This window comes from Lissotriton helveticus, chromosome 4_1 (genome assembly GCF_964261635.1).
Source record: "Lissotriton helveticus chromosome 4_1, aLisHel1.1, whole genome shotgun sequence".
NCBI lineage: Eukaryota > Metazoa > Chordata > Amphibia > Caudata > Salamandridae > Lissotriton > Lissotriton helveticus.
In genome coordinates this window covers 1,454,747,055-1,454,760,549 of record NC_136063.1, presented here as the reverse complement: position 1 = coordinate 1,454,760,549, position 13,495 = coordinate 1,454,747,055, and the positions used below count along the sequence as shown (strand labels likewise).

General features: G+C 44.9%; 1 protein-coding gene across 3 annotated transcripts in view; it reads left to right on the top strand.

The window, feature by feature from the left end:
- Nucleotides 1-13,495, top strand: part of ACD (ACD shelterin complex subunit and telomerase recruitment factor) — a 283,828-nt gene that overhangs the window by 16,665 nt on the left and 253,668 nt on the right. For 2 of the 3 annotated variants that reach the window (XM_078688039.1, XM_078688037.1), the window contains exons 2-3: nucleotides 7,713-7,772; nucleotides 8,249-8,302. The gene's annotated coding sequence lies outside the window, so the exon portion shown is untranslated. Of the gene's footprint in view, nucleotides 1-7,712; nucleotides 7,773-8,248; nucleotides 8,336-13,495 lie in introns of all 3 variants that reach the window. The other variant, XM_078688038.1, reaches the window with a different exon arrangement.

The window sequence follows — 13,495 nt, the reverse complement described above, 5'->3', positions numbered from 1 at the left end:
GTGAAACTAGAAAAATGTGCATTTGATGTGTCGGAGGTGGAGTTCTTGGGATTTGTGTTGTCACCATCCGGAATTCTGATGGATCAACGTAAAGTGGAGGCGGTGACGAGCTGGGAATCTCCGAGAAGTGTAAAAGAAGTCCAAAGTTTCATCGGATTCGCCAATTTCTATCGGAGATTTATTAGCGAGTTCTCCAGGAAGATTTTACCTCTCACAAAACTGTTGAGAAAAGGAGTCAAGTTCGAGTGGCCTAAGGAGGCGGAAGAGGCTTTTCAATCCTTAAAAGGAAACTTCACCACAGCACCTGTCCTGTTGCATGCTGACCCATCCCAGCCTTTTTATGTGGAAACTGATGCCTCGGATCTAGCTGTAGGAGGAGTATTGTCACAGCGACATAAGACCACAGGCCAACTACACCCGGTAGCTTATCGCTCTAGAAAGTTGACTCAGGCGGAGATAAACTATACCATCACTGAGAAAGAGTTGTTGGCCATTAAAGACGCCTTTAAGGAGTGGAGACATTATTTGATGGGTGCCCGACACCAAGTAACGGTGTTTACCGATCATCGAAACTTAAAGTTTCTGAAAACAGCCAGGACACTCACCCCACGGCAACTAAGATGGTCCTTGTATTTTGCGGACTACGATTTCGTGATCACCTTTCGTCCAGGAGCCCAAAATGGAAAAGCAGACGCATTATCCAGAATTGGCACAGGATTGCAGAAGACCATTACAGACATTCAGCCAATCATTCCTAGTGACAAAATCATAGGAACCATCACCTCCATTCAGCTACAAGAATCGATTGCGGATGTCATGAGTCCAGAGGCTATGCAGAGTTGGGCAGAGAAAGATATCAACAGAAAAATCATTCAACAAATGCCTTACCATCAAGGCGCTCTGTACCTTCCCACCACCGAGTTGCAGCAGCAAGTGATGCGTGAATGTCACGATGACAAACTGGCTGGCCATAAAGGAGAAGCCAAGACCACAGATATAATAAAAAGACACTACTGGTGGCCCAGGATGGCAACTGATATAGAGATGTATGTTAAGTCATGTGAGATTTGCGCGCAAGGGAAGTCCGAACGGCAGGCTCCAAAAGGGTTATTACAACCCTTACCTACACCTCCCAACCCATGGCACACAGTTACCTTGGATCTCATTACTGATCTACCAATTAGTCAAGGGTACGACACAATCTTAGTGGTGGTGGACGCCTTTTCTAAAATGGCCCACTTCTCAGCCCTAAAGGGGGTTCCTTCAGCCAAACAGCTAGCTGCCCATTTCAGTTCCCAGATTGTCAAAATACATGGAATTCCCAAGATTGTCATCTCGGACAGGGGCTCCCAATTCCTGTCCCATTTTTGGAGGGCCTTTATGGAAGGGTTAGGAACAGAAGTTAGATTTTCCACTAGTTACCACCCAGAAACAGATGGGCAGACTGAGAGGGTGAACCAAGAGCTAGAGCAGTACTTGCGACTGTTTCTTTTGAAGGAGGAGGGTAATTGGCCAGATTATTTGTGGACAGCAGAGTTTGCCTACAATAATGCAAAGAGCAGTTCTACTGGTTACTCCCCTTTCTACCTGAACTACGGCAGACATCCGAATGCTACCATTCTGCAAATGGAAACTACAGTCCCAGCAGTCAAAGAAGTTATGTCGCACCTACTTCAAGTTCAACAAAAGGCGATAAGGAATTTACAAATAGCCAAAGAAAAGTATAAAAAGTACGCTGATCGGAAAAGACGCAAAGGGCCGTCCTTGATCACAGGAGACCAGGTTTGGTTGAGTACTAGGAATTTGAGATTGAAAGGAAACAGGAAGTTTCAACCTCGATTTATTGGCCCATATCCTATCGAGGAGCAAATCAATCAAGTAACTTATCGGTTAAGACTGCCACCCAAGCTTAAGATACATCCAGTCTTCCATGTTTCCCTGTTGAAGAAGGCCCCAGCAACCTTGAGACGCCAATCACCTCCAAAGCCAATTCAGCTAGAACTGGGAACAGAGTACGAAGTGAAAGAAATTTTGGACTCTAAAAGATTGAGAGGAGAATTATACTATTTGATTGACTGGAAGGGTTATGGTCCGGAAGAGCGATCCTGGGAACGAGTGGAGGATATACATGCACCCAGGTTGATAAAGTCCTTCCATCAACGATTTCCCTCCAAGCCAGGAAGGGGAGGACCCACCTTGTTGGGGGGTACTGTCAGGACCCAAGGCTTGAATACCGTCCTTCACTATCCAGCTGGGCAGCAGGTTTGGTCAGAGAGAGTGCGAATGTGGAGACTCAAGATGGCCGCCGCCGCCGCCATGGTCGAGGCTCGGCAGGCGTTCTAGTCTTTCAGATCCTCAGGAACCAATGTGAAGCGCGAGCGTGAGGAGAGCTTCGCACTTCACCAAGACAGCAGCCAGAGAGGTCCGTTATTACCGTCGTCAGTGAATTCTGTCAGGAGGAGTGTAAATCCTGACTGGAATTCTTCCAGTTGTTTGTAAACCTTGAAGAGGTTAGTTATTTCCCTTAACCCGGCGCATGATTCAAGCGCGGGTAGTCCAGAGTTCCGAGGAGCGGCACAGCAGGCAGCCGTGTGCGCACGTCAGAGAAGTCAAGTAGCGCCGAGCAGAGAACTCAGCGGGAGATGGAGAGGTGTTAGCGCATCTACCGAACATTTCCAGAGCCAAGAAGGAGCGGCTGACAAAAGCTGAAAGCAAGCTAAGTGACACTCGAAAAAAAAATATATATATATATATTCAAAGTCAATCCTTACTGTTAAAGTTGATAAGGAGGAGTTCAGTGGCTAATTATTACTCCTGGAAAAAACGGAAAAAAAAGAGAGTTAAACATTGATGAAAGGCATGAACAATATAGCTCAATGGAAAATATATGTACATAAATGTGAATAAGCAGAAACCTCACCTAGCAGTCCAAGGGGTAGTAAGACTGCAATTCTGTGAAGAGAAAAGAAACAGTGTAAGATAGAAGGCACTCAAAACTACAAGGGAATAATACATTAAGAAAGCAAGAAATACAGAAACCCATTAAGAGGCGCACCTCTACTATAGTGAAGTAAGTGACCAATAGGATTCTAAAACAATCACAATACATGCTGAATTAATTAGGAATTCACTAGAAGAGTTATAACCCAAGCATATTCCTTTTTCTTTTGCCAGTGACAACTATAATAGAGGAGAGCCAATCACACACATAAGAAGAGGAGCAAGGGTTCTGCAGCGTAATGGTGGGTGAGAACACACGTTAGGATAGAGTTAACTAGAGAGAGAGTAGGAGGACAGGATATAATGAAATGTTATTGTTTTTAGGTTTTCCAGCAGCAAATAGCCCCCAGACGATCGGCTGAGGAAACCACGCAGGACCAGTCTCTTCTCTGTTTATTATTTTATCCAATTCCCCCGTCCCTGGAGGTAATGATGGAGGGTTCTGTGTAAGACCCACCAGCATTGTCTAGAGGGGCGTGGGTTCTAGCATCTCTGTTCCCGTGCAGTATTGGAAAATTCAAGAGTAAGTTTGGTAAGCCCTGACAAAGGCACCGAGGATGCGGATCAAAACGGACACACTGCGCCACTGAGCTAGGACGGCTCCTGTCGTGTGTGTATGCAGCTCTTGCTATCGCCGCTGCAGGGGCTCATTTGAAAATAACGACCTGCCCACTGATACTGCCTTTGTGCTTACACCCCGTCGCCGCAGCTTCAGTCTTCACACGCTGAGGGGCGGGGCGTTGGTGTCAGCCGGACTCCGGGCCGCGAGGGGCAGCCGCTTCTTTTCTTTCTCTGCGCCGGGGCTGAGTTAGTCAGTCTGCGCAGGGGGCTTGGCGCTTTCTTTACTGGCTGTTGTCCGGCGCTGGATCTCTCCTTTTCCCTCACCCCACCGCCGCAGCCACACGTCACAAGCGGCGCGGGGTGGGGGTGACAGCGCTATACAGCGGGTGGGCTCTGCTGAATAGTGAGTTAATCGCGGATTGGCTCCGCTGGAGATTCTTTGATTATTAGGCGCCTGACAGCTCCCCTCACGCTGCGGGCGCTCATCGGTACAGTTTTTTTTTTCACCCCTCCGCCGCACTTCACACACGCGGCAGGGGAGACGCTGCAGGCAGGCCGCGGGTGGGCTCCGCTGGCCTCGCTTTACTACGGGCAGTTGCGGCCGACGCCGCGTCGCTGCAGGCAGGCCGCGGGTGGGCTCCGCGAGTCCTGCCTAATTACGGGGCAATGTGTACAGTTAATAGCGGGTGGGCTCTGCTTTCGGTGCACAGTCATGAGGGGGTCGCTTCTCGCTTGCGCGGACCCCTAGGCAATCTTCAGCGTTCGGCCTCACCTCTGGCCGACGGGCCTTCCTCCTCCATGCGGGTGGGCTCCGCGGAGGTTTCACCGAGCGGTGGCGGCCGATGTAGGTGGGCTCTGCACGGCTCTCCCTTCACCCCAGGCAGGGGGCACAGTCGCGGCCAACGCGGGTGGGCTCCGGTCGGTCCGCTCCTTTTCCTCGGCACTTCGGACCGCGCCTCCACGTGGCGTTCGGTTGCGGCCGGCACAGGTGGGCTCTGGTCGGTCCGCTTCACTTTCCCCTCACGCCGGGAGGCTCGCGCTGGGCATGGAGGTGCGAGTGAGCTCCCGGTCACCTCCTAATGGGTCTTCAGGCCCGGGGCACAGCACACGCCCCGCGGGCCTCTCGGCGGCCGGCGCCGCTTTCCCCAGGGGGTGCCCTGCACATGGGCAGTTCCCTTCTTCTTTCCCGGGGATGTTCAGCTGCGGCACGCGTGGCATCGCGTTACCGCCTCGTCGCCAATGTAATGTTGGGGGCCCTGGGCCCTCATTGCTAAAAGGACTGACGCAGACACAGTAAGATACTTGGTACAACTGGCCCAGAGCACATGGGCTCGGCCCCTTTTATTAAAGCTGTGTCACCTGACCAGTGACATCAGTGGTGGGTGGGTGTTCAGTGTGCTGGCTTACAAAGCACTAGACTGCTGACCGTGATTCTGGATCACTACAGTGTGCACGCCCCAGGACATCGGCTGCAGTCTCAGCAACCTTTTTTTTGGGGTTTTATGGGAGGGGGAAAGAAGTTGATGGGGGCACAGGGTTGGGGGGCGACATCTGTTGCACCATCTTAGTACCACAGGAGTTGTGAACTTAAGTGTAGCAGAAGCAACCAAACATAAGGATTGGCATGTTTGCATGCATTGCATATACACATTATATTTACCACATTAAAGTTAGTCCTTCTGGCTTTGACAATACTTGGGGAAAAACAAAGGATGGCTTTCTGCATATAACGTACTTAGGAGTTAAGCAACTTAATATGACAGACACTAATGATTTAGCATGCTTTTTAGAGGTAATGCACTTTTAAGATTCCTTGTGAATTCAGATGGAAGCACTTTCTAGAGCTTTTATTTAAAAAAGCGGTAACATTTGGACTTCACAAACACATGCGCAAACAACATCTAATCAATACCACTAATTCACACATCTTTTCCAAGAAGACAGGGAAGACATTTGCTTCCAATATGTAAAGTGCGCTTACCAAGGGCTCCACATTCAGAAATAGCTGTGGGATGGCCGTGCTCAACATGCTAAAGCCATAATCATTTCAGTGAATGAAGTATCTAGAACAATGCCATTAACAACCCAAGTGGGTGTGAACAAAACTTGACTGCACTCATGCATAGTCTGGAAATGCATGATCATGCAAGTGAAACTCCAAAATTACAAGAGTGCCTTTTAAATTTTTTTTACCAATTGTATTGTTTACTTAATATAGCGTATATATAACTATATCTAAACCTAAAACAACTGAGTATAGGTATGCAGTCTATTGTTAGAGAAAAAACAAGGACCCCCTGAATGGACATAAATCTCCTGGGTCAGGGTAAAGCAATTTAAGGCAAGGTAAATACCCAGGCAAGATAGTTAGAAAGAAATCTGGCAAGCTATCATAATGAAAAGATAAAATACAGTATAAAGGAAAACAACCACAAGAAAGGGAACAAAAAGTAACAACGTACTATGATTGCATAAAGAATTTAATTATAAAAAGATTCTTGATATAAACATGTTCAATTTATACATAAAAATTCATATTAAAAATTCATAAAAGCACAAACCAATTTTTCAAACAAAGTGATGCACAATATTCCGAGGAGTCTATTCTGGGAACTATCAATATTCTAAGACTCCTCAGAATATTGTGCATCACTTTTTTTGAAAAATTTGTTTGTGCTTTTATGAATTTTTAATATGAATTTTTATGTATAAATTTAACATGTTTATATCAAGAATCTTTTTATAATTAAATTCTTTATGCAATCATAGTACGTTGTTACTTTTTGTTCCCTTTCTTGTGGTTGTTTTCCTTTATACTGTATTTTATCTTTTCATTATGATAGCTTGCCAGATTTCTTTCTAACTATCTTGCCTGGTATGCAGTCTATTTAAATAAATGTGGAAAATACTAGCTGCAGCGTTTTCTTTTGCTTGCAACAAACATGAATGTGGATAAATACAGATACATTGACAAAAAAATAAATATGGATAAATACAGACGGAAATGTTAAAAAAATAAATACCATAAAACCGGGAGCCCTAATTGTTATGTTATTGTTATTATGGTTCTTCTATAGCGCAACAGCTACTCCAAAAGGAGTGTCCCGGCGCTTTGGCGAAGGAAACCTTCAAGGACGACAACACGACACAACAGCTAGGGAAAGCGGCAAGCCTATCTGGTGAAGAGCCAAGTTTTTAAAGCCTTTCTAAAAGACAGAAGGCTAGGGGTCTGTCTAAGAGAAAGCGGAAGCTCATTCCAGGCACGAGGAGCCAAGTGATGAAAGGAGCGGCCGCCCTGTCTAACGCGTTTAATGGCCGGGACTACCATTTTAGACAGATTACAATACAATTTTGTTGTTTGTTACAAAAATGACGTCCTATAGTTTTTTCCTTCAGCACATAATTCACTTTCTTTTCTTTTTCTGACTGCAAAGTGGTAGGAGGTTGTAAACACCAATCACCATGTTAAAAAACATATACAGCAATTTGCCAGAGTCAGAAAATATAGCCTGTCAATTGACCTCTGTTACTGAAGCACAGCAAATGTGACAAGATAAATACAGAACTTAATAGCATTTTTAGTTATTCTTTGGACTTTCACAACCCCCCTAAAATTGGCGTCTGACCTACAAGTGAGTCACCGACCCACAGTTTGGGAAACACTGAACTAAACCAATAGTGAGGAATGCCCTATGTTACGTTAGGAAACCCCTGTTGGTTAATGCAATCACTGCAGATGTAGCTACGCGTGGATCAACAGAATTGACTCCTGGGTGGTGCAGTGGGTAATATTGGCTTGCATTTTCAATCCAACGAGGTCCCCTCAACCTGTGACCGAAAATACTGTGAATACGTAAGCCTTTATTTGTAAATTGTGTTTACACACAGCACAAGTCAGGCTGCTGCAAAATGTGCAAAGGAATTTGGTTTACGATAAAGTGCTTTTCAAATATAGACTTTAGTGGGGCAAACATTTGTATTTATGTTCATTAAAAGGACACTGTAGAACTGAACTGGTAACACCCTTGCATTACCCCATTAAAAGAATAAGTCTTTGTCATCATTAAGCTCCAAGTTAAAGCCAAAGCTAGCGCCTAAGCCGGCTTTACATTTACTAACTAACCAGTTGCTTACATTTACACTTATTTCAGGTAGCGGGCACCATGATGACCTTACTTCTTCACCATATGGAGCAGACTACTAGTCTCCAGGTAAGTGTTTTTTATTCAGCCCCCTCACTGAAAGAGAAACCAGTTTAATTGCAAACATGTATTCACAATTACTTTGATTCTTTCAGAGATGTATTGAGCTCTTAGATATCTGAGTTTACCTGAGGATGTGTCATCTCACAATAAAGGGTTTTCTCACACATCTGTCTCTGAAACCTGTCTTTTGTCAGGAATTGCAAGTCTTTTTGTCAGTTCCTGTTTAGTTCTTCACAAGAGCTAAGATGTATAAAAAAAAAACAAGTCTAAAACCGATTCTTGGGTTCCCTTTATTAGGTAGAGTAGCTGAACAAGCTTATCACAAACTCTTAACCCCACTCCTTATTACAATGTCTAATCTAATCTGAAGTCCAACGTCGAGTGTTCTTTCATGCTCATGAAAACCCTAACCTTTGTCTTGCCTTCATGATATTTGCAATTTTTCTTACCAACCTCTACAGTCCTCAGTATTTTTTTTCTAGGTAGTAAACTGAAGTCACAGGAAAGAAAATCCAAGAAGACAACTACTCTCTAAGGTGAGGCCCCAGGGTCTAGCGCATAACCAACAGGTAAGTGGAAGTGCAACCGGAAGCTTCTTATCACCTTGCCAAGCGGTGCACTAATACTTGGGTGCTGTTTATATAGACTCACACTCAGGATTGCCGCTCCGTGTTATGTGACACTGAGATCTTAGTTTAATTTTGCAAAACCATGGGATGTTGCTTATGCAGTGACTGAAACTGCAAGAAGGTTTCTGTAAGCAGGCCTCCTAACACCCAGGCATATAACAGTGAAGGTTGGCGACAAATACCTGACAAATGGCATAAAAACTGACTACACAGATTTTAGTGCCTCATCAGGCATGTGCACTGAGCGGATTGTGGTGCACAGTGGTACCACAGGATGAGCATGATGGGAAGGCCTATATATTCGCATTGTGGCATGAAACATGCAAATACATAATAGACCTGTCTCTGCAGCATGATGCTTGGTTGTGCCCAGGGTCTGGCATAGGACTGGCCTTGGGACCAACCCTGCTGTAGGCCTTGTACTATGGGGTTGCCACACTGTGGCCTGCCCCTACATTACGTGGCCAAAGGTCCTGCACAGCGGAGTTGGCTACAGAGTGATTGACTGCAGTGTTAGTAGAATATTATAAAAATTATAAATAGTCACTATAGGCCTTTAAGAATTATTTACAGTTTATTTTGTTCATAACACTTCAATGTTTGTTTAAAAAATGCTCAAAATGCAGTACAAGAAAAATTGTTAAGATTACAAATCAAAACCTAAACAAAACTGAAATGACCAGTTACGGTTATTCGAGCAAGCCACAACTCACCCCCATATATACTGCGCGTCGCACCATTTATATGATTATATAATTGACATCTTACAGGCATCAATTTGTTGCACTAGGGAAAATGCAAGCAGATATATGTCTATTATAGTTCGTGGAATGGGGACTAGGCCCACAGGGGATGGGTGCGCTCAACCCATGATCCATGTACAATGAGTGTTCCCGAACCCTGGAGGTAGTGCACAAGCTACTACCCTCACTACACACATTGGGAGACTGGGTTAATTATTAATCTCGTCCACTGTTGTTTTTTAACCACTCAGTTTATTTTGCTGCTCACTAAGCACCGGGACACCACCTTGTGAGGTAGCTGTTTGCGCTATATAAAACTCAGTATTATTATTATTATTATTATTATGTGAATATAGGGTGCTCAGTGTAGGTCCCATCCACAGGCCAGGCCCGGCACTGAACCCCTGCTGCGCGCAGCAGATCATGTTCCTAAGGGCACTCAGCGCAGGGGTTGGTTATAAGGGAAACCCTGCAATGAATCGCTGATTCTCATGGCTGGAGATCAAGTTCAGTGAGTTAAATACACATGGGTCTCAATGCAGGGCTGGGCCAGAGGCCTGCCTTGTAGCATATGTTGGCACCAGAAGGCCATCAGATCATGTGCAGTGAGTTATATTCACATTCAGGGTGGTCTCGGGGCATGTCTGATGGTGGCAAACAGCAATATATAAGAATACAACATCAGTAGATGAATACACACAGGCAAACAATTTTATATTCATAGTGATGTCGTTGGTGATGTCAGTGCTGAGGTGATATGTTATGTCACTAGAGATATGTCATTTTAGATGTCATCTGTCACATCGTGTGTAAACATGAGCAATGCAGTGCTGCGCTAACTGCAGTTGGGCAATTCCTGTTTCTTTTTTAAGACTTTTTTTCATAACATCACTTGAGCAATTGTTTTATTTAGTAAATGTAAATATGTGTATATGTGTGTGTGTGTGTTCAATCAAACATCCCCTCCGCTCGGGAAAAATTACAGGACACAGCGGGGCTTCATTTTGCGGGTTCTTTAATCAGACCAGCTTCGCATAACCGGTTTCGGCATAACTGCCTTCTTCAGATGCTTGCATTCACAGCATTGCGTTTCCCTTTCTTAAATTCTATTTTGCTCCTCCTTGCCCAGTGGTGGTTGGCTCCCCTGCACCTCATGCTGACCCTCGTGAATAGGAGGGGACTACCAGTCCCATATTGCCACGAGACGCCGCTTCAGTGCAGTGCAGTCCGGGAACGCAATTAACATTAAAATGTCTTTTAACCCCTTCTCTCATCCACCGATGAGTGTGTGTGTGTGTGTACATATATATGTGTTGTTTAAAATAATTTTTTACGTATACATTTGTCAAGATTCCACTGGCTATTGTACATTACTTGTACCTACATGTGTGGCGTTTATTGAACATTCATCATGGATTTCCTGGTTTAAAACACACTTTTAAAGTCGTTTGTGAGCATTTCAAGGTTCCCAGTAGAACATATAAAAGCAGTATAAATCACTGAAAGCTGTAAAAAAATATAACCAAATTTGGTAAAGACGAGGATATTTCAAAAATTCTTAAAACGGTTCCACGCATGTTTTCAAGAAAAAAAACATTTTATTCATATTGATTTTTTAGCTAAGATTTGGTTGGGTGTCTGCAAAACAAACCACATTATATTCATTCACATGACATACACAGTACTCAACAATGCTATAATGAATTTACTTGGTTATTATCTGGCTCAAACGCCATGCACATTACTTGGAAACCCATAGGAGTCACATGAAACTCCATCTGTTCCTTCGCTTACAACACAGGATATTTATGATAGCGAAACCTTTAGTCATATTCTGTCTGCATGGTGCTTATTTTTCTATTTACACTGAACTTTGTATTGGCTTTGTATGGGGCCTCCACACCGGCCCCAACAGCGCTAAGGATGCCTGGCTTCACCCTGGGGGTGCCCAGGAGTGGACACTTCACAGGGAAAGCCAGGAGGGGTTCCACAGCGGTATGAGTATCAGCGCCAGGAAGCCGAATAGGCGACACCGCAAGGTGACCGTCTGGTGACAGTGCGCTCTATAAGTACCATGACATTTACATTTATATTGGCTACCTTTTTGGAGAAAATACTATAATTTTCTTCATATTCAGCGTTTCTTTTAGAAACGTTTATGGAAACAATTTGGTGGTCTTTGAGAGGTCTGCAGTTACCTATCTCATATTCATTGAATGAAGCATATGTACATACACAAATAACAGTTCTTTAGAAAACTAAATCTGTTTTTTCAAAAGGCAAACATAGCCTATAGCTGGTACCCCCAAAATGTGAGAAGGGTTGGTAATACGGCACTGTGCTCGTGGAAGTGAAAGGAATAATGAAGGTACAAAAAACACATACACAAGATTTGAAAGATTACACACCCTGGAAGGTAAACCGGCAAATCAAAGTTTTGCCTAAACAATAGTATATCGAACATGCATCAAATTATATTAGTGCCGACTTTATGATCTCATTAAAATCAGGCCTCAAACTCACAAAAATGTTACTGGACCTGCAGTTCTAGTACCTTAAATAATCTACTCGACCTAACTGTACTGTGCTTGACCCATAAACTGGTCTCATTATGTCATCCTACGCAAATATTTTATTTTGCAGAGCCACTTTTTTCTTCATTATCACATATAAGAGCACCTTCTAATATGTGATTTCAGCATTCCTGCAATACAAAATAAACTATTTGGTTTGATTTAATAGACTAAACAGTTGCACCATGTATAATAAGAATCTAGCTCACATAGCGGGTACACTTGACCCCTGACTTGCCTCTTAGTTCACCAATAGCCTTGCCATCAGGGCAGGGACAGGACTGTTTCTCAGTTCATCTTTAAAAACTCACTTTTAATAAATATATTACTAAAGCATAAGGTGGTTGTGCATGGTCATTTACAGACAGCGCATTGTCCATTGAAATGGCCTAAAACATTAGGTGCAGTTTTACTTTTATTACTATATAATGTATTAACAATAATTTGTGGGAATTAGGTTTCAGCAAAAATATTTATCGTTTGCACATAAACATGTAAAGTGTTCTGGTTTGTTTTCATCCTAGAATTACAAAACAAGGGCTTTCATAACTACTGAAATTTGTTTTGAAATGTTTGCACAGTTCACCTTTTAGCTATTTAAATGTGTGTTAGAATGAAAACATGACATACTACAGCCTTTCATTTCACACTTTTTGTACAGCACGTTTGTCAGACAGTTCACTTTACAAAATCCTTGAACTTTGCAGTCAGCGAAAGAAAAGTAATTGTAGATATAAACTGACTTTTGACCTCTGTCTCCGACGACAGAATAAATGTGGGCCATTAGGTGAGGATCAGGCCCTGAAAGAAATTGGGAGAGCCCCTGCTGGAGGCAAGAGTTGGGCAGGCGAGCCATCCCCCTCTTGCCATTTGGGAGCGAACCACCCTGCTCCACATTTCAACTGCGGAGCCTCGAGCCTATGGAGGGGGCCCCCCACATTGTTTAACTGGGGAGAGTGGCCTTGCGGGTCCCCATCCCCTGTGGAGCAGATCCAGCAGTGGCTGGGGAGGATTGCCTGTGGGAGACGTGTGTTGGGGCCCTGCTGACTAACTGTGAGAGAGGCGGTGACCTGAGGGGGCTCAGAGGCGAGCTTGGAGCCAGTGCCTTCCCTAATTTCCTGGACTGCTCAGGCTGACCATCAGTCCTTGGGTTAGGGGACTGATGATCCGGTGAGTCATAGTGACCCCTTGTGGGGGTAGTCCCTGCAACTGGAAGAGAAGGGGGGTCCCTGCCTGCCAGGTGCAGTGGAGTTTGCCGTGGGGCACAGCGAGGGCGACGCCAACCTGTTCCCCCCCCCACATCAGTGGCCGGAGAATTGATGCCCACTGTTTCCTTGGCTGCTCGTACCGCCTACCTTCGGTGGGGTAGGGGCCTGGTGGGCCTGCAGTTTCTGTTGGATCCATGGTGGTGGCACCTCCGGCTGCCATGGTGAAGGATAAACTGCAGTGGAGACAGGGCAAACTTGACAGATTCGCCATAGAGAAACTGCATGCACCGTAGGGGCCAGACCTGCAGGATTAAGCAGCTGCTGAGAGGGCCGTCCTGCACCCGGGACAGAGGTCATCCGAAAAGCCATCGAATCATCCTGCCATGCCCTGGAGACCAAAACAGGGGAGGTTGGGGCAACTGTGGAACTGCTCTGGCAAGACCTGAAGAAAATGATAGGGAGTGTGTTGTGGAGAAGTGTGGCTCACTGGTTAGAGGAGGCAGACCTGGAAGCCGAGGTCAGTCCGGGACCAGGGTTCAATTTCCGGCTCGGCGGGGTCTTGAGTCCTAAAATGTC